Raw genomic sequence first — 25,623 nt, forward strand, 5'->3', positions numbered from 1 at the left:
ACTTAACCAGATGGGATCTTTTCCACAGCTTTCAAACCTTAATCAAGTTGCCCCATGTTTTGTATTATCTTTGATTTAGCTTTGCTAGACTAAGCACATTATTAATTGGTTCTCCTTTTATTTACAATACTATTGCTTGAAATATATACTAGAGTGGATAATTGAATTTGGGGTTTACTGTAATTAAAAAAGTCAAAAGAGCAATAAACATAAGCGTTAGTAAATAATTGCCTCTGAGAACCAGCATAAATCATCAAGATTAAATGATTTTATATCATATTTAAACTCCTTAATTTTAATTTATGATTGCCAACCTATTTTCTGTCATTGTTGACTAGAATTTCTTGTCAGTGCTTTACATCTTTAGAGGTGATGGCAAGGGACTCCTGAAGGTTCTCTTTTTATGGGGGCTGAAATAATGCATCCATATCTTTTCTTTCTTATCATTTTCCTAGTGAATTCTATTTATTTTAAAAATTAGCCCAACTAGTGGGGAGGTCAATTTGATCATGGATTTCAGTACTTTTCCAAATCTACTTTCTAATTTAATAAGTAAGATTTTCATCTTTTGGGAATATCTAGTTTATAGATATATAAATAAACAGATGTTTCCTTTGGCTAAGCAATACTATGCATTACATTTTGGGCGATAAAAATAATTATTGAGAGCACTGTCATGATTTCCAAGAGGGTACAAAAGTTAATGAAGCCATGGCTGTGCTTTCTTGACCCTCCCCCCAAATAGCTAATCAGCAATATTGCAAATTCCTTTCTCCTTTCCAATACAGACAACACAGAATATCCTGCAAAAATATAAATAAACAGAAAGTATTTTTTCCAAATGAAAGCAGCACTGATATGGGAACGATGTACATATTTTTCTACTCTCAAACACTGCAATATGAATTAACAGTTTCTACACACTTGAATCCAAGTTCTGTTCTCCACATGGTAATTTATGACGCATAGCAAGGTCACGTCTCAAGAGCTAACCCTGTGCATTAATAAAAACAGCAATAGCAACCAGAATACCATTTATTGGAGCCCATCATTTGCTAAGATTAGAGTCAGACATTTTAAGACATTAGCTTTAAAGCTGACAACAACCTGGACAGGGAGATTTCCATTGTTTCCATTTTAGCACTGAGGATGTTGACTCTCAAAAAGATTAAGTCACTTGCCCATGAATAGGTAGACAGACCTGTTTGGTCACAAAGCCCATACCCTCCCCTCAACTCTGTTGCCTCATATATTTAAGGCAAATAAAAGAAAACAGTGATGGTGTCTTAGGAGACTGAAGAGAGGGACCACAGGAGGGAGGAGAGTAATATAATCCTGTCTTAAGAGGTTAGCAGCCTCTCACATCGATATGTAGTTCTTGAAATCACAGATCCTGTTCTGTTGCCCACCCTAATGGCTATTCTATGTCCCAACGTGATACATCTTTCACTCCAGACATGACTTGGATCGGTTTGCTGCATTTATACTCTTTTAGATTTCCTTTGCACATGCTCAGGGCATCATTTTGGAGCGCAGTCAATTGCTCAGGGAACTGATTCCATGATGCTTTCAAGTCCGTCACCTGTTTCTCATTATTTCTTTCTTGAGCTTAGTGAACAGACATGAGTGTTCTCTACCTTGGGAATGAGAAGTCTGTGGCCAGAAAAACAAAATCACACTCACCATCATCGTGCTCTTCCTATTACAATCTCGTCTCCTCGGTCAGTGCGATCAGTGCGATGTGTCCTGGAATAAAGAGAAAACCTGCTAAACAAGTTTTTCTTTATTCACTGCAGCCTTAGAGGCCTTTCCATTAATGCCCGGGGTCATTAACTAGGCTGATTGGTTACATGAGATTGGCAGCGCATGGTAAAACAATTAGGAGGCTATCCTAGACTCGAGCAGGTGCTGTCCTGTGAATGAGAACCACAGACAGTCTGCAGCAGGCCAAGATCGTGAAGAATGATGCCAAAACCCAAAATCACTACATGAGAACAAATCAGCAAAGTGAAATCACGAAAGAGGTACAGCTCCTTCAAAAAGAGACGAGAAAAATGTGCTGGCTTGACAATCAGAGTGAGTAATTTGAATTGAGTTAAAAAAAGATTGGGGGAAATGGTAGAAGAGATGGAAAAAACAGACACATTCAGCTATAACATACTGAATACATACATTTTAGGTGGCTTTAAAAAATTGGAAGCAAATATTTTCAAAAGCCTAATATGAGTAGTCAATAGATAAATGGACAAATAAAGAGAAGAGATAATTTACAAAGGAGAAGAAATATTTAAAAAAATCCCTTTTCACTAGAAATAAATCTGTTTTTTAAAATGATGCATTTTCCTGGTCTGTTAAATTCATATTTTTTAAAGTGCATAATTCCCATTGAAGGTGAAGATCAAAGGAAATAAACACTTTTGAACATTGCTGATGGTACTCTGAATTAGCGTAAATCTTTTACAAAGAAATTTGGCAATGCATAGCAAAATCCTCAAATATTTATATATTTTAGCCTCTTTAGAAATTGACTCTAAGGAAATAATCTTAAGTATACATACAAAGATATTCACTGAAGCATTATTTATAATCAAAATACAGAAACAAACCACGAAATGTCCTGAAATGAAAGGCAGATCCATTCAATGAAATGATTGCAAAAGTGATTATTATGAAGACTAAATACATGGGAAATGCTTTTGTTATCATATTGACTGAGAAAGAGCAAGAAAAAAAATTATATGATAATAACTATGGACAAACAAAATTTTGTATCAGAAAAAAAGGCTGAAAAGAAATATACTAAAATAATAGCAGGGATTGTACTAGTACAGTGGGACTTGTTCTGATTATTTTTTTTTTTCTGCATTTGCCATGCCGTCCTCAATGTGATTGCATTACCTTTATTAATACAAGTTTTTAAGGAATAGAGCTAATATTTTAAAATCAGTATCTTTTTAAATAACTCATTGAAAGATCAGGAAAAAAAACCCACAAAACTATAAACTGACAAGACATACATAGCATTTATATTTAAGGGAAAGATATCAGAAAGGCATTTAAATAGGTCCTATAGTTTATAAAGAGATAAAACTGTTTTATCTGGAAGACAACAATGTATTGAAACATCCAAAAAAGCTTGGTAAAGAGGAATGCATGCTGAATGAAATGAATTTCCTTCTAAACTAGGTTGAAATATACATAGATAAGGGAGGGAAGAAGAGATATCTATGATATACCCTGGGCTAGAGTATATTTCTGTTCTTGCCATTTTAGGCCATATGGACTCAATAAACAATTCTGTTTGACATTGTTTCAGAGTGTCTTCCCTGAGACCAGAAGGCTCTACTAGACTTCTTGAATTCTATTCCAACTCTATAATTCTATGAACTGTATTAAATAATAAAGAATAAAGTAAGGAGCAAGCACACCTGACACTCGGTTCCAGTGGATGAATTCAGTGAGACCCAATCACTCACTAAGAGAAAAAACTTAAAAAATTTTTCTTGCTACCTATCAGTGAAATAATATTTCCACAGATTATTCACTGCGTGTCCAATCAAGAAATGGAAAGAAGAGGCCCTTTTTACTAGCAAACTTTTAAAAAATCTTGCTGTTAGCTATAATAATATCTACCCAAATAGAGACATAGCATGGTTAAAATGGCTGGGAGTCGGCCAGGAAACATAGTCTGATGGAGTAGTGGTAGATTCGCCACAAAATGGTATAAATAGTTTTTCTTTACTTGAAGTTCCCATCTTGAAGAAGAATTAGCAATTTTTGCACTTTCATGGGACAACAGACTGTGATTTAAATTTCAGTTTGTGTAGCTCATTTTGTGTATCACGATGTTTTGTGCTCTATCACGTATCTGGTCTTTACATCTTTTGACTTTTCCTCAATGGTATTGCGGTGTCACATGGTATCCTATCGGGTAGGTAGTACTGGAGGCCAGGTGGGGACAGGAGGGGACAGGAGAGAACAGCTTCTTCCACCATTATCAGAAATACCTTCGTCCCATTCTTGTAGAGACCCACATCAAGACGATATTCCATCTGGCTCCAGAAATGGGGAGTGAAACATAGGTGTTTCCAATGTAGGTGAAGCAGACAGGAAACAAAATCAATTTTATAAACTGCTTGCTTTTTGCAGAGTATGCCATTGCCATAGATGAAGGTCAATAAGAGTTTAGACATTGTCTGTGATCTTCTGAAGAGTTAATAATCTAGTTGGGAAGATAAGCATACATGCATAAAGGAAGAGAGGGTTTCTATTAAAAAAATGAAAAGGAACAAAAGAGGCAAGAAACATAATATAATAAAGCCCTTGGTTGGTGTAACATTTGCCAATTGAAGTGTACAGTCTAAGATCTTTGCACAAGGAAAACATCACAGAGGCTTTACTGGGAATAGCAAGACATGAGAGTGGAGAGGTCATTTGTCTCTCTGGTTGTAGGCATTTGATCATGAAATATAGACCAAATGATAAGGCACTCTTCAATTTTTAAAGCACATTCTTACAAACATCATGGCTCATTAGTTTTGCGTCTTTAGTGGTGGCTTGTCAATTACATTGTTAAGATTCAATATGTTTTTAAGAAGTTCTATTTTACAGGAATTACCTTGGTGCTAGTGTCAATAATTTCTCTTTGGCTGATTATGGACCAAGTCAGGGTAAGAGAAGCCCTGAGATTCAATACAGTAAAGTACTGTGCGCGTCTCAAATTCACAAGAGGACTCATTAAACTTCGTCGTCCATCCCTGACTGACTTCCAAATAATTTTGATGCTTGGGTGGGAGAGATGCTGTATAAAGATAAAAGAAGAAAGATGGATTTATAGACTGTTTCTTTATACGCTTGTCTACTTGTTTGCTTTCTTGCCCTTAAATTTCAAAATCCTACAGTAACTGGAACGGGCTTAACCATGTACTGCCCAGAGGGGATTGAGGCAATAATGAAAGGGGATTAAGGAAATTGAGGTTCAGCCTGAAGAATACCTGCCCATGTTGTTTTATGAAAAATATATGCAACTCCCCTTCCTTAAAAATCGTGTGTTTTGTTACGATGGTAAATATGCCCTTTTCATGTGGGCCCGCTGTTCCTCTGCTTGGTATGTTAGCAGAAAGGACAAAGGTTTACTTTCATGTCAAGGATAAAGTCCCAAATTGATGAGACTTTGCAAATGAGAGCTCGTGGCAGTCTTTTAGAAATATTGTCATTGTCCCTGGAAGTAGGAGTAGACATCTCCTCATCATCCAGACGTCCAGAGCATCCATTGTCCCCGAATGGCTCCACCGGCCTGGAATTAACAGAGTTTGAAGCTAGTGATTTAAGGTGCCATACGTAGCTTGTACCTGCAGTTTTGAGTAAGGTGTTTTCAACCAAACAATGATATGCTCCAATCATTCACTCTGCCTTCTTCTACAAAAGCTTTCTCCTCAGACAAGAAAAAAATACTATAAAATGTATTAATTGATTAAATATATACTAGAATGATACGTCTATGTGTAAGCTGGGCACTTACCTTTCTACCAATCTTGTCGTAATCCAGAAAATATCATAAATATGAAACTTTGGCCAGAATAGGCCCTTAATTTCATCTTTATCAACCATTATTTCCTGAAATCCAAGGGCAGGAACTGACATTTATCAGAAACTCACTCTGTGAAAGAGATGATATCAAGTCATTTATGTCTGTTATCTCCATTGATCCTCATGACCTACTTTTGAGATAATTGTCATTATCCCTATTGTACAGATGAGGAAACCGAGGCAGAGAAAATTTAAGTAAACTTCCTATGGTAATTCAGCTGATAAGTGGAAAGTCCAGTACTGAACCTCAAATTTTATGCTATTTACTACATCACTGCTAGATAACCATTATGGAACTGCTGGTAGCTTACAGAATTCATTAATTCACCTCTCCTTTAAAAACATTACGTATCTATGAGCACAAAGCTGGGAGTATTCCAGAGATTAAAAAACAAGGATAATGAATACGGAAGGAGCCTATAAAGATTCCGAAAAAGTCAAAGGGCAGGATTAGCAGGTGTTACAACAGGATGCAATTAAGACATATCATGATAAGCACCAAATATTGCATCTTTGAAACATTTAAGAAAATGATTTATCTAGATTAAGATCTTGGTAAGAAAATTATTCATATGAGACAAGTTGTACTGGAATTTCATTTTGAAGCCCTTTTTAAAAAATATAAGTGTATAAAATTTGTGCTGTAATCAGTTTCATTGGGATGGATTATTACTGCCGTTGAGTATCTGATGTGAATATCCTGTTGTCTTAGAATGGTCACTGCTGGAGGGCAGAGAGCACAGTTGATTGACTTTTGATAGAGCATTGATAGCTTGATAAAGCAATCCAGTTGATTTTAAGGCAGCCCCTGATGGCATCTGCCAAGCTTGGAGAGAAATGGCTTTAACTCTGGAATTTGGTGACAAGTAAGAACCTGCCAGACCTGAGGCTGGGTTCTTGCTGGTTCCTAGTCTAAAAAGTCTGAGATGTTTTGTGCCTGATGGCCTTGTCTCAATGCCAAAGTCGGCTTCTCTCTGTTGTATTTTGTTGGCTTCTGCTGCCCTGAGTCCTTTCCTGGCTACTGGCATGGCTACACCTCCTTGGTTAAGTAGGGGGTTCTAACACCTCCAGTTTATTCCTATCCCCGAGTTCCCCACCTTTCCCTGAATCTTCCTGTTTAAACTATTATCCAGTCCTACCAAGCTGGGCAAGATATACGAAATAGCAGCACACAGTCCAAAAGCATTTTATGATATTTCTCTGCCCAGGTGATGCAATTCATAGTAAGGTGGGTTTGGGGGGGATGGGTAGAAGTGGGGAAGCATTCCTTTCATTCTTTTTCCAAAGCACCTTCCGGAGTTTTTTGCTCTTCTGTTTTGCTTTTCCGATGTCACGACTGCTTAGAAATAAGAAAGCATCCCAAATATTTCGACTTACATTTTCTTACACAGAGACTCTCATCCATGCGTTTGATGACAGACAGTTGTGTTTTTTTTTTTTTTTTTAAATAACTTTGCCCCTTTCTCTAAATCACAGACAATCACAAGCAGAGTTGGTGGTTTTTTCAAATGGTTGCAAATCCCCAGCCCATGAGATAAAAGATGCTGACATTAATATTCTGGGGTGCAAGCTAATTCCTTCAGCCCAGCTGTGAGGCAGAGGCTCTGTGACCGAGGTGAGACTGCGGCAATGTGCAGTGTGTGCAGGGTCCTCTGACAGGCTGATCTGTTACTTGCACCTTGTGCAAATTATGGCAGCTTGACTGTTTCCATGGGTGAGCAGAAGTGGCTGTTTTCTTGCTGCTGCGTTCAATTTACTGGCTGCTTCGAAAGATTCAGAGTGGGCCCTAGGTTTGACTATTAACTATTTACATCCTGTCAGTTTCTAGACTTCAATTATCCTTGAACCCTCTGGCTTATAGAGGAGAGATGAGTAAACACAATAGCATGAAGTCAAATAGTATTTAGCTCCTGTCTCTGCAATGTGTTCATTAAGCAAATCTCCATGTCGCTTTGGGCCCCGTAGAGCATCAAGCTGCCCGGTGTTTTGTTTTGTTTTTTTATAAATAAATTTATTGATTGATTGATTGATTTTTTGGCTGCATTGGGTCTTCGTTGTTGCGCGCGGGCTTTCTCTAATTGTGGCAAGCGGGGGCTACTCTTCATTGCTGTGTGTGGGCTTCTCATTGCGGTGGCTTCTCTTGTTGTGGAGCACGGGCTCTAGGCACGTGGGATTCAGTAGTTGCAGAGCATGGGCTCAGTAGTTGTGGCCTGCAGGCTCTAGAGCGCAGGCTCAGTAGTTGTGGCGCATGGGCTTAGTTGCTCCACGGCATGTGGGATCTTCCCGGGCCAGGGCTCAAACCCGTGTCCCCTGCACTGGCAGGCGGATTCTTAACCACTGCGCCATCAGGGAAGCCCTGCCCCGTGTTTTAAAGGGTAACAGGATGTTAAGTTGCAAAGACTTCTTGCAGAGGAAAAGGATCTCCATCCTCCTTGTGACTTTTGGGATATATACCAGCAATTAACCCTATATTTTTTATATCATCATGTAGTTATTTCTTACACATTTTCTTATCTTCCCATATAGATTCTCAGGTCCTTTTTTAAAATTTTATTTTTTATACAATTTTTAAAGGTTACACTCCATTTACAGTTATTACAAAATACTGGCTCTATTCCCTGTGTTGTACAATACGTCCTTGTAGCCTATCTTACACCCAATAGTTTGTACCTCCCATTCCCCCATCCCTCTATTGCCCACTCCACCCTCCGCCCCCCCCAACACTGGTAAGAACTAGTTTGTTCTCTGTATCTGTGTCTGCTTCTTTTTTGTACATGGTATGTATATATAATGGAGTACTACTCAGCCATAAAAAAAGAATGAAATTTTGCCTTTTGCAGCAACATGGATGGATTTGGAAGGCATTATGCTAAGTGAAATAAGTCATAGATTTTTCAGGTACTTGAGTTTAAAAAGTAATGTCTCCTTTGAATCCTCTTCAGCTTCCAACCATACAGCTGGTTTAAACACAACCCTACTTGCATGTGAAGAGCTAAGCATAGTGTCAGACACACAGTAAATGCTCCATAAACATTTATTGCAATTGAAATTACTGGGGGAAAAAAGCAACAAGCTTTGATGGGATGCTTGATGCTTTGATGTTAGAGAGCGTCTGGGTCATCTGGACAGAGTTCTCCTTTTCTTCCCCCGCTTCCTGGCCTCTGGACTGCCGTGTGGGACTCCAGAGCTCTGCCTTGGCTCTTGGCCCTTCACAAACAGCTCTGCCCTTCAATCCCTCCAGCCCAATCTTTGTGACTCACACCCCAATGGTGCTCTGTTCTGCAGCCGAAACCAACCCTGCCGTCCCTGCTTTGGAGGATCTGTGCCTTGCCTCCTTCCTGTTATCATGTTCTACCTGGAATGTCCTCCTGCCCCGTACCTAGGTGACACCTCCTCGCTCAAGGCTTTCTTGACCTGCTCCATCAAACTGACCCCTCTTTTTGTATCCTCAGGGTAATCTGTACACTCTTTAGCATTATTGAACTTATTTGTTAGATCATTCTCTCCCCTACCAGATATAAGTCCTCAGCAAAGAGGGTTGTGTCTTGTTTATCCTTGTAGCTCAGGAATTGACATATAAGGTGTGGTAAATAAATGTTTTTAAATAAAAGCATGAACATCTGTCCCCATGTGTCCACTTCTAGGGTAATACTTGTCTTGCTCCCAACCACCCATGACACCCCAGCTTCTGTCCAGCCTCAAAGCGCTACCTGTTTGATTGGCCCTGGCTCCCTTCCTGGCACTTTCCTGACCACTCTCTCTTTCTCTTACTTTCTGGATTTGCTCTCTACCTCTTGATGAAGATCTATTAATTACTATTATTTAGCACCGAAATGCTTTCTTCATGGAGAGGGAGATGTGCTTCCAAGAGTTTGTTTAGGGATAAAATGAGAGATAATAGCAATCTTGAGATAATTTAGTTCAATCCAATTATCCAACACTAGGTGCTAAGGCAGATCTCATGAGAGGTCGTTCCTGCCAAAAGGAGCTTAAGGGTCGCAGTAGACAGGGAGAGTCTGGGAGAATGAAGAGGCTGCAGATATCAAGTCACAGCTTTTTAAAAGAGGGAGCTGAAAACATGAGGAATAAAGAGCTGCACAGACTGATGGAGAGAGGAGAAACAAAAGCAGCCTCTGGTCCATTAGCTCAGAGAGTCACAGAGCTTGTTGGTGGTGGAGCCTCTATGGGAAACAGGGTCTCCGCCCACAGAAGACGTGTCGCATCAGCATTTAGTCAGAATGGAAGGATCCTGTGCTGCCAGGCATGACCATTGTTTTGGTCATAGATATGGTTACTGGGCTTATCCCTTGGAGAACCTGAGTCTTAACATTGCCTCTTGTGGGTGGAGAGAGAAGAAGACAGAGAATTTTTTTTGTTTTTTAGATTTGTTTTTTGGTTTTTGTTTTCAATCATAGACCAAGGAAACAGGATGGCTAAGAGAGAAACTCTGGGGCCACACTGCCTACATTTGAGTCCTAGCCCAGCCTCCTTTTGGCTGGATGAATTTAGGTATGTTATTAAGTAGCAATCTTCCCATTTGAAACTTGTAAATGATAATTGACACCTATTTCCTAGAGAGGATTAAGTAAGATAGTGCCTATGAGGCTTTCAGCACAATAGCCGGCATGTAGTAAATGCTCAGTAAACTTTATCTGTTAATAACTATAATGTTTAATTTGATTTCCTAGAAAAGAGATTCCTGCATTCAAACTGCTCTATCAGATTAATTGATATCTTCACTGGTTATTTGAGATCATGGTGATTACAAAATACTGCAAAAATATTCTAATATAGCATATTTACTCACTTCTGTAAATCTATGTGCATACTATTTTCAACAAAGATATTTCTTACATCATTCACTGTGCATACTGCTGAATATACACCTTCATCTGAGAACAATGAAGGATGGCTGTTTCTCTGATAGCCACAGATGAGGCAAGATAAAGGGAAAAGTGGCAAAAACAGAAAAAAACATGATGCTAACGCCCACAGAAATAAGGACAAGGTACAATGAGTCAAGCGCGGTCAAGCAGAGAACTAATCTGCCTCTTGACATTACTCCACTGAGCTAAGACACAGCCTCTAAAGGGCAGTTCTGGGGTCCCTTTCCTTACAGGGCAAGGTCATCTCCTCTCTTCAGCCAAGACTCTTTGAGAAAGGACACTCCTGGGTCATCTTTTCATTCATAGCCCTATAGCCGTGCCATGAACAGATTAGATACACATATGAGCTGCTGAGCTCATATGTGGCTAGTGAAACCAAGACACTGCATTTTTCCTTTCTTTCATTTTAATTAATTTAAATTTAGGCAACCATATTTGGCTGATACCATATTGGATCACACAGCTCTAAAATATCACAGTGGATTATGGATACAAGTTTTAAGCAGGTGTTTTAATTATTTATTGCTGCCTAACAAAACACCCCAACACTTAGCAGCTTAAAACTACAGCGACAAATTTTCTCACAATTTCGTGGTCTAGGCTGGGTAAGCTGTGTAGCTGTTCTCCTCCACATGGTGTTTGCTGGGACCGGAAGATCCAAGATGGCTCCTTCACTCTCCCATCTCATGCGTCAGCTATGGCGGCTGAAACAGCTAGGGGCTGGCTGAGTATCTTCCTCTCTTCCCTCAAGGTCTAGGCTTTCTTAAAACATGGTAGTCTCAGGGTAGTGTGACTTTTTACATGGGACTGGCATCCAAGAAGGAAAGAGGAAGCTTTTAGACCTCTTAGAGGCTGGGCTTAGAACTAGCACAATATCATTTCTTCCACATTCTATCAGCCAAGTAAGTCACAAGGTCAGCCCAGATTCAAGAAGAAGGGAACTAGATCTTAGCTTGCAATGAGAGGTGTGTCATGTGCATATAGGGAGAGGAGGATTTGTGGCAGCCATCTTTAGAGACTGCCACAACAAGTCTAGTACAGTTGACTGGCCACGAAGAGAGTTGACAAATAAAAAAATGAAAAGCAACCTAGGACACAGACAAAAATGGCTTTGTAAGGATCATAAAAAGGAGAAAAGAGAGGGGAGTGGAGAAGGGAGTCAAGTATCAGGAGACCTATGAAAGCAAAACATTATCAGACCAACCAGAAACCATGAGGATGACCGCCAGCCAAACCAAAGGTACATAGCTATGGACATTCATTGATAGGTACATAATAAAATATCCACAAAATTGTATCTCGGGTCCAGCTTTGCCTGATGAAGCTCCTCATGCAAGCCCCTTATTAGTGATCAACCCAACCTCCTCCAGGATGCTTGCCTCAATGTTTCACTCCTCCAGACCTCAGGGTCCCTCAAACAGAAAACCTCTGGAAACTTCTCAGCTTCTTCAAACAGGAGCAGCATGCTATATTTTTACTTTTATTTAATTGTAATTGATTTAAATGTAAGCAACCACATAACTGAAAAACATAACTGGAGAAGGCTATAAGGGCTCTTGCTTTGATGGCTCATGCTACTAGATGAATCAACAGATTTGCTCAAAGCAGAATCCCTCCACCCTCCCAAATCTGTAGCAGTGGCACAGCACTCACATGAAAAAAAGTGCTGATCCTGCTATGAGCAGATCACAGAGCACCTATGACAAAACCTGTGTATTGGAGCTCCGTAACTTCCCGTCAAGCTGAACTGGAAAGTAATAAAACTAAAACAGCCTTCTAGAACTTGTCTTGCTGAGCCCTATCAAAGAAGTTTCCAACAGCCATTAGTAGCTTATTCCTTTTCTTAGAAATGCAGTTTCTTAGCCCCTCCGTCAAATACGGAGACCAAATAGTGGTCTAGATCATCAGGGAAAAGGACCAGAAAAAAAAAAAAAAATTAAAGGTAGTATATGAAATTTTACTATAAATTTTTTCCTCATTCATAAATGTAGCAAGACGTGTACACAATACCCAGAAATAGTGAGGACCCTATGGATAGACTCACATTCTGCATGTGACCTGAGGCAGCTGGGAAGAGAATACAGAGACTCTCCACCACCAATCGAGAACCTACCTTCAGAATCCTGGACCCCTGTGCACTGAGGCTCTCTCAGTCCGAGCAGATGAATTGACTAAATGTTTACTCTTGAACTTCTTTGAACACTAACTTCTGCTTTTCAGTTTGTCATGTCAATTTGTCTGAAATGGAAAACTGAATAGTTATTTCAAAAGTACAGATGGAGTCCCTTGTTTATAGTATAATTCTTTACACCAAATGGAACTGCAGGAGGTTCAAAATTTATAAAGGTCTTCCAAAAATCCAAACACATTATTCATTTCAACAAATCTGACAATTTTTGAACTACATAATTTTTTGAACAAGTTTTTTTAGTCCATTCGTGTTAACTGAGGTTAATCTGAAGATACTGCTACTTTCCAAAAAGTAGTTGAATTCCAGAAGGCAATTTACGCCAGAACATAATTCAAGTTGGACTTTCTATCTTGGGTGAACAAAGAAAGTACCTGTAGTAAGGACATTAAAATTAAAAACAAACAAACAACAAAAAAAAGAAACTAGTCTAACTCATTTTACAGTTAGCAGATAAATGCTCTTAACAAGCGGTAATGGTTTTAATCCACTTGCATGAAAGATATAATATAGACATTAGCTTTTCCCATCTCTCATTAATTCTTATACTATTGTAATTACATTTGTTATAAGCATTTGGTTTTGTGCTTTAAAAAAACAGATTTTTGTGTGTGTGTGTGTGAGGTGGGGATAGTAAAATTTAATGGGAAAATAAAATGAATTTAATTTATTTCAGTAAATCATGTTGGCTAGAGAGATTATGGCCTACACTAGCTGATATGTTGACAATTCACCATGGACAAGGTGTTCCCATTATAGGTGATTTTCAAAGCATGTTTTTGGAGAGAACACTGTAAATGTCTGTTTTTTTGTGGGTTTTTTGGGGGGGGTTTTGGCATATTTTTAAATTTTGAATGCTAAAATTTCTATCTATAAGGAGAGATGAACAGAGAACAGGGAAAGCAGGAAGTCCTGCCAATTGTGGGGCTTTTAGACTTTCTTTTTTTTATTTTTTCCAACAGAGAAATACAAATTGCTGCTTGAAATAAAATTAGTTCCTATCTTTGGATGCCCTCGATGATATGTTAGTGTTGGATCTGATTTAGATGGGAGAGAAATCCAAACCTGAGTTTTCCAAATCATCTTTGCATTTTACTGCTGATGGACACAATAAAAATAAGAGCGCTAAGCCCTAGAGAGCAGGTTCCCAAAGAAAAAGTAGATGATTTGCAAAGTGACTTCCATAATGAGGTGAACCAGCCACTTCAGTACACCTTTCTGATACCACCAAAGATACTGTAGAGAGAACAAAATCTAACCCTCTTTCCTTTTAAAAATGAATCTCCTTCAAAACAACAAAAGAGAAATTTGGAATTTCATGAGGATTACTCAGAATCCTCCAAAATAGTCTGAGCTTTGTCAAATATGGATTTCAATGTCAGTAATTTAAGGCTAGCTTTATGAATACAATGTCTATCTCCAGCAGCTGGGCCATATTATTTCAGTGACTTTTTTTATGCTGAAGTTGGCTATAAGTTCTACGCTTGATTTATGAAGCAAAACACTCTATTTACTGTACAATGCTATAGTGCTGACATGCGGGGTCAGTCCATAATGCATTTGGAGTGGAGCGTGGGAACAGGGTTAAATGAGCAACATGCAATGGTTATGAATGTAAAATGTGGCTTTTACAAAAAGAAAGCTAGATTCGAAGGGCCCAAATGAAAATTGGGACAAACAGTAGCAAGCCATTTGAATTTATTTGTAAGCACAAAGATTATATTTGACTAGGCAACTTTGGACAGAAGGACGGAAAAATGTAAAAAAAATAAAATAAATAAAAACGAAAGTACAGACTTCCCAACAACCCTCAGGGTAGTAGAGTTCCATAAGCTCGGGAACTTCTCATGATCATCTGGGTCTGCCATTATAATGACTGCTTCCTTTTCAGGAAGTCAGAAATATGGGAAAAACAGGGAAATGGTCAATATGAATATTTTTAGAATTGATCAGAATTGTCAAATTTGGGCCATCTGTAACCTGAAAAGCCTCAGACATGTGCACTAATATAACACAGAGATAATTTCATCATATTCTGAAGTTTAATTCTAAAATGAAAACAAAGCACTCATGTAGCTTCTTTCTTATAGAATCAACAAAAGAGGAAATAAAGGGATCCAACGGTAGAGAGGGCCACTGAATTTCTCTTCTGGTAGGTTTGTTTGTTTTGTTTTTATTTTTTGTTTTTTTCTTTGGAGGGGAGCAATTTTCCAAACGTTATCAAATGGCCATGAAAATCATGTGGAGTCCAGGTGTGAGATGGAGAATATCAACTTGGAGAGAGCTCGTCATACGATTTGCTGGTTCTTCAATTAACCAGCATTCAAATCCCTCCCACATTCAAATCCTTCTGAAATCCTGTACCTAAGTACAGACAGCAGAACTTGAGAATGAAATGCTCCAAGTCTGTACCACATGGAAATCGTAGGAGGCTTTTCTTCATGTGTTGAATGTCAGAGAGCATACCAAGAGCGTCCAGCTTGTTTCAGGAGTATGCTACAGGAAGATGTGAGTCCCAGATAGTCAACTGCATAAAAAGAAAAACAGGCAAGAACTTGGCCGGACCTGAGAAACAGCTGCAAAGTCATCGGTAAAAAGGACAGAAAAAAGGGAATGAGAAAAACACCTTTGTAGAAACCAATCATTTTGGAGGCCGATTAATCTTGTTGTTTCCATTCAGGATAAGGCTGCCACTACTGCTTAACGCCTGTCAGAACTGGACACTATTTTACAGTGAAAACAAGACCCACTTGAAAAAAATCAAAGTGATTGCTTTTGAGAAAACATTCATACAGTATTTTTCCCAGGTTCTCCTCTGACACGAGGGGTGACTTTGCCAGGGTTACCACGTGACAACGCGGATGCTGATCCTGAAAGTGGAACAGCCGTTTACAAAATATTTAAGCTGCCTTAATCAGGTTCACTCTACGAAAAACGTATTCAAAAGGTAATGCTCCAAAGCAATTGAATACTGTCAATTTATCTTATAGGGAGATCATTCTTAGATACCAAGGGTATCTTTTGCAAATATGTTCCTATAAAAGGGTTTCATCTTCAAGAAATTCATGGAAAAGACTCTGACAAGTACAGGTTTCTGGTAACTGACGGTACTGCTGAACTGAATGAATAAGCATTTTCAGAACTCTGATGAAAAACTGATGAACTCATAAAAGTGCTAACAAACGATCAAGATGAAAAAAAAAAATTAATTACATGGGACTGAGTGAACTGATGAGGATGAGTATAATTTTTGTGACTTTCTGTTTGAATTAAAAAAAAAAATCCCACAAGGACTCAGAGGCAAAGAATATACAAATCAATTTTCACTGCAAAGTAAAGGAGCTGCTACAGTGGAGGATTACTGGACTGAATGTCAATATTATGACATAGTATGAGTGTGTTTCGTGTTTGGTAATCGCAATCATTGTTGCTTTTGTTGTGGTCATCCATGTACAATGCTTAATGTCAGTCTATTTATCTCTTGTAAAAATAAAATACAGTGTGTGTGTGTGTGAAAAAAAAAAAAGGTAATGCTCCAAAGCAATTGAATACTGTCAATTTATCTTACAGGGAGATCATTCTTAGATACCAAGGGTATGACCCAAATGCTTCAGTGAAACTTAATTTCCTGCTAGCTAGGGAGAGAATGACAAATACCTTCTGATTTGATTAACTCAGGATGAGAGCTGGTGGGTCTCCTGCCCCGTTGTGACTGGTAAGATCCCAACTTAATAGCTGCAGTCAGGGAATAGCCCCTGCCTTTACTTGGGACAACACTTTCACTATCAAAGTGATGGAATATTTTATCAGTCTAAGAGGGGGAGGGAAATACAAGCATCTGTGCTCCCAAGAGTCTTGGAAGGCCTCCACATGTTGACTTGAACTAGAAGGTTGGATTTGGTAGGGGCCGCAGCCCCAGGAGCTCAGTAGATAACCCAGTACCAGTGAGGCTGCCGCCAACCCGATCCAAAGCACTATTAGATAACCTGTTCTTTCTGTTGAAACAAAGTAGGGAGTTCAATGACACTTTTGTAATATTAAAGTGTATGATTGCTCTTCCTCCCCTGGTTCCCCCATTGACATTCTGAGAAGCTCTTCGATATTTTGCATAGAGTGAAAGAAAGATTGAATGAGTGCAAGTCCACAAATGAGTACAGCCTAGTACAATGCAACTGTTTACTCTTGCTTACCTTTCTTTTTAGCTGGTGTCAGTACAGCGAAGTACTAAGAGTAGTCATGATAAAATCCTAAATTAAAAGAAAACAAACTTCTTAAAAATTAGAGACAGAATAACATTAGATAGAAAAAATGTGAAGGAAAATACCAACATCAAGCAATACAAACGGAAAAAATTTTCAAGGCGATTCAACTCCTCACCCCTTTTCCCCAACCCACCTCTGCATGCTGACACCCACTGACTCCCTCTTATCAAGGCTCAACCTCCCAGTCACCTTTGACTTCTTGCTACTCATCCCCTCCAAGTCATGAAGATTTTTAACCACGATCCTCTTAATTGTGTTTCCTCCTTTTTTGGTCTTATTACCTTTGTTGAGGCTCTTGGCATCACTTCTCATCCTGTCTCCTGTCTCCCATCTTTCTTCTACTTTCATGTCAATTTATGCCATAAACCAGTGCTAGAGTGACCTTCTTAAAATGCACATCTGGGTATATTATTATTATTATGTCCCTGTTCTGAAATCAGCAGCTACTCCCCGTTGCCTAAGGCACTGGATTGCTGGCTCTCCATCATTGCTTTCATGGGTCTGTACACTGCAGCTCCAGCTTATTTGGGAGCCTGCCTGTACACTAGGCACTCCAGCCCAACACTAATCATCAGAGTCCCTACACTTAAAGGTTAATGCCTACAATTTTTGTTTTGTTTTGTTTTACTGAAGTATAGTTGATTTACAATATTGTGTTAGTTTCAGGCATACAGCAAAGTGATTCAGATATATATATATGATATATATATATGTATATATATATACATATATATACACATACATATATGTGTGTATGTGTGTATATAAATTCTTTGTCAGATTCTTTTCCTTTATAGGTTACTACGAAATATTGAGTATAGTTCCCTGTGCTCTACAGTGGGTCCTTGTTGGTTATCTATTTTATATATATAGTAGTGTGTATCTGTTAATCCCAAACTCCAAATTTATCCCTCCCCCCTAATGCTTACAATTGTTGAATTTTACTCATTATTAAGACCCATTTCACACATCATTTCCATCTGATAAAATTGCTTCTATTCAAAATTGCTTCTATTCATCAGGTAGATGCAATATCCCCTCTCTATTAAATTTTCTTCGTGGCAATTATTTTATGTTGCTTACTCCTATTGCTACTTGGGTACTTATCTCATTTAACCAAGTTTAAACTCCCTGAGGGCAGGGAATCTCTAAGTCATTTTTGGTATTCCCTGTAGAATTCTGAATAGTGCCTTAGAAGTAGTAACTACTCCATAAAATGTATACTGATTTGAACAAGATGGAAATATAAAATTCTATAAGAAGGAAAAATAAAATTTTATGGAGTCTCCATAAAAAAGAGGTAGATTTTGAAAGCCATTATGTTTCACAACAGCTTAGACATTCATAAAATATGCATTCAAAAAAGTAGGTAGAAAAACTCATTTTAGGGGAAAATCTTAATGAATGTACATCGTTCACCCTTCAGAAGTGCAAAGCATTACCATTATTCCCAAACATAAAACCATAAAAATGAAAAGTGGAAGGGAACTATCAGGTCATCTTGGTTTTCACCCTGTCAACTCAAGATCTTGACTTTATTCCATTCCCCACCATGACTGGAAGCAGAGGTCAGTTTTGGTCTATTCTCAAGGCTTTTCACATGTGAATATCAAAATGAATCAAATGATTTTTCTTTAGGAGGCTGGTGTCATCAACGAGTAATAATTTAATCTGCTTGTGAACCAAAGTTTCCCAATGTTTTAAAGGTCACTGGCTACACGGTGAAGGTTGCCACTTTCATTGCGTTTCCCTCGAATAAGCTGGCCTGGTGTTCCACACCATCCTTTTTCCTCTAAAACGTACAGAATAAGAAATAGTCAGGACTTCCCTGGTGGCACAGTGGTTAAGAATCCACCTGCCAATGCAGGGGACATGGGTTCGAGCCCTGGTCCGGGAAGATCCCACATGCCGCAGAGCAACTAAGCCCGTGAGCCACAACTACTGAGCCCGTGTGCCACAACTACTGAGCCTGCGCTCCAGAGCCCACGAGCCACAAATACTGAAGCCAGTGCACTTACAGCCTGTGCTCCGCAACAAGAGAAGCCACTTCAATGAGAAGCCCGCGCAGCGTAACGAAGATCCAACACAGCCAAAAGTAAATTAAAAAGTAAAAAATAAATACATAAACTAGATAAAATAAAATAAAATATATATATATATAAATTTTAAGAAAGTCAAAGACCTTCAGAGATTCATCTTTCGAGTGGTGAATTTTATTTACTTCAAGATGCCACCTGGAGAAAAATGTTAAAAATGTCTTGCTTCATGCCCACTGGAATTCCACGTCAGTGGCAAAGGTTGGTGCCAGGGCATGAGAAATTTGACGTATGGAGAAACCTACGATGGTGAAGAACTTGTTCTGGTTTGCTTGGGATTTTCCCAGTTTAGCACCGAAAGTCCCATGCTTCAGAAAACCCCTCAGTCCTGGACAAATGTGATGGTTGGTGATCTTATTGTTAATGGTAGTGTCTGGGGACAGTACCTTTTCATCTCATACCTTTTTGTAACTCTGAATATTGTATTGTACATGTAGTGCTTATTCAAAACATTTTAATTAAAAATATAAAATGATGACAGGGAGCCCTAACAGCCTACTTGGGGAAAAACAAGACAAAAATGTGCCAGGTCATCCAAAACCATAAAAACCTGATTGAGTGCATCTTAGTCCCAAGAGAAAAGGCCACCCTAGGCCAGCAATGCTACCCTGAGGATTTCATGCCCTTCTAGAACTATGGAGTAACCACAAGGATCCTGCAGATCCCTACACACACCTAATCCTATCTGCAGACAGAATAATATGACTCACAAATATGTATCACTGCACTTCAAATATTTGTAGGAACTACTATCATAAATAAAATAGGAATTTATTTACAATTTTTAAAAAATTGTACAAATACATGAATTATAGACTTGGAGGGCAGGATGGGACCTTGGAGATCCACTCATCCAACCCCATTCTTTTACAAACGTGGAAGCTGGGTTGCACAGCTAGTTAATGGAATGTGTTCTCTGGGAACGAATATGCTGCATGGTGCTAAGCTAATTACAGTAGGGTTTATGTAGCTCTTATAGAGTTGTGATGAAGTCCTGTGGGGATACATGATCACCAAGTTGCTATCTGTCTTCAATGGCATTAACTTCCCCACCCCTGAGTTATCATACAGTGGCATGGAGTACAGCAGGAAGGGGACCTGTCCCCTAGACCTGGTTCTGCTACCAACTAGTCAAGTGAGCTTGGGCAAGTCATTCATCAGCTCTATGCTTCAGTGTCTTCACCTAGAAGAAGAAAGGGACTGGTCAAGATGATCTCTGAGGTCCCTTTTCTCACTAACATTTTATGAGCCTGTAAGCTATTACAAGAACTTTCCTTGGTCAAAGCTTACAGAAAACTGGCTCCTGGAGTTTTAGCAGAAGCCAGGATTACACAGTCAGTCAATGGCAGTGTTACAATTAGAATCTAATTCTCTGGACTCCCTGCCTTTTTATCTACTTTGGTCCCCCATAGTATACATAATTAAGCTTGAGATGACTGCCATCTGCCCCTAGGAAGGGTGGGATCACAGATCAACACAAGTATGGAAAAAGAGAAAAGTAGGAGGCAAAGATAAAGTCCACGCTTGGTAACTTTAGATTTTCTACTTTGTGCATTATGTCCTAACAGTGAACATTACTGGTATTATTATTATTGTTATTGTTGGTATAGTTATTATCAATGACTTTTATATTTGAGGGATGCCTTAGAGTTTACGAATCACATTACATATATGATCTTATTTAAGCCCACAGCTGTACACTGAAATATTTGGAGAGGTTGTTTGTACCATTATTTTATGAGCACGGTGATTGATGCTCTGAGATTGCACTCTCCAAAAAGTTAGCTCTTAGCCACATGTGGTTATTTAAATTTAAACAAATTAAAATAAAATAAAAATGTAAATTCTGTCTCTTGGTCTTGCCCCATTTCAAGTGCTCAACAGCCAAGTGTGGGTAGTGGCTACCATATTGGATAGCACAGATGTGGAGCATCTCCATCACTGCAGAATGTCCTATTGGACAGCACAGCACAGCCCTAAGAGATTGGGACTTGTCCATCCCACCTAGCTGGTAACTGGCAGAGCCAGGGCCTTGGTCTTCTGACCTCAGGTCTAGTGGTCTAGAGGTCTAGTGGCCTCATCCCAGGGAAGCTTCTTCTCACCACCTAGCCTACAGATAGTTCCTTTGCCCTTATCTGTGTCCACTAAAGAAATGTAAACCAACTTTTAATATCACTTTAAGGGATGCATGGTGAGAGAACACCATTCTGATTTATAGACTGTACTGGACTATCAGACAAGCAAAGTCTGAGTAGAGCTGAATCTCAAGCATGTCCACAAGGAAACTGAACATTAAGTATCTATTGCTCTGTGCCTTTTTTTGTGTGTTTTAATAAATTTATTTATTTATTTGTTTTTGGCTGTGTTGGGTCTTCGTTGCTGTGTGTGGGTTTTCTCTACTTGTGGCAAGCGGGGTCTACTCTTTGTTGCGGTGCATGGGCTCCTTATTGTGGTGGCTTCTCTTGTTGGGAGCACAGGCTCTAGGTGTGCAGGCTTCAGTAGTTGCGGCACACAGGCTTCAGTAGTTGTGGCACGCAGGCTCAGTAGTTGTGGCACGCGGGCTCTAGAGCGCAGGCTCAGTAGTTGTGGTGCACGGGCTTAGTTGCTCCACAGCATGTGGGATCTTCCCGGACCAGGGCTCGAACCCGTGTCCCCTGCATTGGCAGGCGGGTTCCTAACCACTGCACCACCAGGGAAACCCTGCTCTGTGCCTTTTAAACACCAAAGAATTTCAACTCTTATCAGTGTCAGGCCTCTACTTTTCCAAGACTAACTCTGAATCTTGAGTCAGTCAAAAAGAGGCAAAAGCAAAACTGGAATCCCACCCCTTGGAGTTAATAGAGCAATTTTATGCACATTCACCACCCATGTTTTCTTTAAAAAAAGAAACAAGTATCAATAAATAGATGTTTTAAAGGAGAAATCTGAACATTATCATATTTTGCCTGTATTGAATTTTACACAGTTTTTCGACTTGTTATTATCCACTTTGACATCTATACACATCCAGTTCAAAACTAGGGGCATATATTGAAGCGCTACCAAAAGGGCAACAAAGCTTAGGGCATTGTTTTTCAACCCACTTGTGAAAGATCAAAGGTGTATATCCTAAAAAGGAAACAGCATGACATCTGGAAAGTGTGAGCTTTGAGGATATACTACATCTTGGGTAGACTCTTCTCTGACTGCTTCCTAATTGTGTGGTCTCTAGTGAATCCCTTAGACTAAGACTCAGTTTCCTCATCTGGAAAATGGATTAAATATGACCAACATTACAGGGTTACCTTGGGGACTGAAGATTATGTACATATAAAGCATTGAGCACAGTGACGGGTGAAATGCAGAAGGTATTATTATTACTAACTTCCATTAAGGGAAAAACACTAACACACCGCATAGTATAGTCACTTCCATCATTCCTTCGGTTGAAAAAAATCAAGCCATTAATAAATGAAAATTTTCACCTAAAAGAATTACCAATCTAAATTGTTACCTAATTGCTAATCTCTATCCCATCTCACCTGAACTATATTTATTTACAGTAAGCCTCTCATTGACTAGTTAACAAAACACTGGATCCAGAAAAGCTTGTTTTTAGATATCAATTACATACGTGTATGTTTATAGATTTCACCCTGGGGGGAAAATACAAATACTCATCTTGTACCTATGTTTTAAAAGAACAAGTTCTATGGTAACTTCTAAATTCATTATTAGCAAAGGTTGTATTTAAGATTCCTGTGTCTACTGCTTAATAACCCCCAAATTAGTCTCCATGGAATTAGCTGTAATTAAGGACATTGTGAAATATGGTGGGGCAAACAGAATTACACTGTATTACTTTATTAATAATATTCTTTAACTACACTGTAAATTGCTATTAGGCCTGCATATTACTGCCTGGATATGGAAATAGTCTTTTGCTATGCTAATCTAACACAATTTTCTTTTAAATGTAAACAAATTATACTCTATTAATATGCTGTTCTACTTGCATAGTTAATTATTGTAACAGTAAGGAATAAAATTGTTCTGCTTTCTCTGTTTCTGATGGAAAAGGGCTACATAAATAGTTTAATAGGGAACTAATTATGCAAAAAATTTAGATGCCTAAAATGTGTTTGTAATTACATTAAAATGGTCTTCTGTTCAAATACTGGAAAGCCTGCTAATTGGAGGCTAGCTGAAAATTTAAATATTGTGAATCAATGATTTTAATACAGTGCATGTTTGGTTGTGTTTCTATTCATATTTGTCTTGAAAATGAAGAGAATATTTAATAGTGTTTAATAAGAAGGGGTCCAAGTTTCATACCAATGAAGTTAGTCTGCAGCAGACTGAAATTTTAAATGTGTATTTTACAGCATTATCTTTAATCTACTCAAAGGGTGTGGGCAACTTTGGGCTCGGTAACAAGAACAACAAAAGTATACTGCTTGGAGGATAAGTTGATGGGAAAAGAAAATCTGATGCAGACCAGCCAAATCAAAGAGTTCTGGAAAATGCCCCATGACAGGCGAACTAGAGTTGATACGGTTGTAAATTGCTAAATTGTTTTAGATAAATAAACACATGTAGCAGATCACCTGCCTACTCTCCAAGGATTTCCAAGTGCATCACCTTATCCAGCTGTAATTAAGGAGTGTTAAAGACACAATGCCTTGTTCTAAATGATTTTTTGTGGCATCCAAGCTTTTATTTTGATGCGGAATGAAGGATCTAAATCTGAGAAAAAAAGCAATGCTAAAATATGCCCACTCTTTTGAAGAGAATTTCAACAACCTGTCCTGAATTTTAAACTACTTTGGGAAAAAGGAAGGGAAAACTGTTCATTATAATTTTTACGACAATACAAATGAGAGTACTGCATATGCAACCAGGATTAATTGCACAGATAATTGGGAGCCCAGAAATAACTTTATAATTTAAAATTCTTGCCTACTTAACAGAGCTGTTGTAGGGATCAAGAGATATAACATACTTGAAAGCGTGTTGAAGACTATAAAGCCCACAAGGAAGGTAGCAAGACAATCATCATGCTTATTAGTAATAATGAAGAAGATGAAATGCAATTTGTCCCATAACCTAATCCCCTCTGGATAGTTCCTTCCATTCCAACTTCTCTAGCTGGCATAGCTTTGTGGTGCAAGGCAGTGGTTAAGCTTGAGCTCTGGAAGTAATAGACCAAAGGTGTGCCTGCTGGCTCCACCTCTTAGGGCATGATAGACTGATTGATGACGCTGGACGACCTGTTTTAAGCTCTAGTACTGGGAACAGTCGGTTGACTCATTTCTCTTAACCACTGCCACATTCTTTGACCTAAAGGATATATATATATTTTTTTATTTGCTGATTTTGAAAGAGAGAGAAAAAAAGATTCCAACATTAGAATCAATTGTAAACTCTCTTAAAGATACTCACTGTCTATTGGGCAAAGCCCAACACCGTAGGCGGTCAAGACCTTCTGCCTTCTTACCATTCCTGACCTATCACCTCTGTGAGCTCTCTACTCTACTCAGCCTAGGGGATCCCTTTCCTTCCCAAAAATGACATGTCCCTTCCCACGTCTGGGCTACTGTGCCTGACGCTCTTCCCTGGAATGCTCCCTCCTCTTTCCCATTAGTCCTCCTTTCAGGCCTAACTCAAGTTCTCTCTCTTCCTCTCAAGGCATTCCGCCAGCCTGTGATGTCTGTGTCACCTTCTTGGCACTTGATTTGTTATTTAGCTTTCTTAGAATTATATGTTTTTTACTCCAATTGATAATCTGCCTGTCTATACATCTTTATGTTTCTAGCATAAGCTGTAACCTACAACATAACAGGTTTGTAGACATTCTTGATCCCATGCAAGGGCACAAACACATGGTGCTCAAAGAATTTGTGGGAATGTTCTTAAATGAGGCTAGCCAGTTCACCCCAAGTCATCCATTTAAATGGACAAGGCGAGGGGGGTAGTCTGAGCGTACTGACCGTTCTATTGGTCCATGTGCTAGACCTACACCGTGGTTGTCTGAGAAGGCTTCTTGGGTTATGATAGAACACAATACTCCATAACAAATATGTTGGTGAGGTGGTCCTTGTCTAATTCTATTCTGCCATTACACAGCCATTATCCACCTCTGTGTGTACACAGTACTGACACTGGAGCTAGACATAAAACACATAACGAAAGCCTCTCAAGTCTGTCTTTGCTCTACTAAAATTGTTTCTCACATCTCTCTCCAAAACAGAAATTTCAAAGATCTATAATATCTATTTCCTATTCATTTGGGGTGTGAATTTTGCCACATGAAAGCCAGAGGACCATCACATGCTCCGCTGATGGGCAAGAATAACCACAAACCCACCCCACCTGCCACTGGTAGTGTAGCCATCAGTATCTACCCTTTTAAAAATGCCACCAGGACTTTTATACCAGTGGAAAGTTATGTATTGATTGATGCCATCATCAATTAATGTATTCCCTTTTTTCTTCCCACAATTATTAATGAGCAGTGAAATGCCAACATGGTGGAAACAGAAGGAAGAAGAAGGAACAGCAAAGACGCTGATCATTCAAAACTAAAGACGCAGCTCACGAATGATGGAGAGCTACGTGCATAC

At 38.9% G+C, this 25,623-nt stretch overlaps 1 long non-coding RNA gene across 1 annotated transcript in view; it reads right to left on the reverse strand.

The window, feature by feature from the left end:
• The window catches only part of LOC309639344, a 95,208-nt gene extending 77,590 nt beyond the window's left edge, over window positions 1-17,618 (reverse strand). Inside the window, exons 1-2 of the long non-coding RNA XR_014251610.1 lie at window positions 16,854-17,618; window positions 1,684-12,713 (exon numbers count right to left, since the gene is read on the reverse strand). This is a non-coding gene — a long non-coding RNA (uncharacterized lncRNA). The remainder of the gene's footprint in view (window positions 1-1,683; window positions 12,714-16,853) is intronic.
• Between the last annotated feature and the right edge of the window lie 8,005 nt (window positions 17,619-25,623).

The sequence above is a fragment of the Balaenoptera physalus genome (assembly GCF_965194825.1).
Source record: "Balaenoptera physalus genome assembly, chromosome: 12".
NCBI lineage: Eukaryota > Metazoa > Chordata > Mammalia > Artiodactyla > Balaenopteridae > Balaenoptera > Balaenoptera physalus.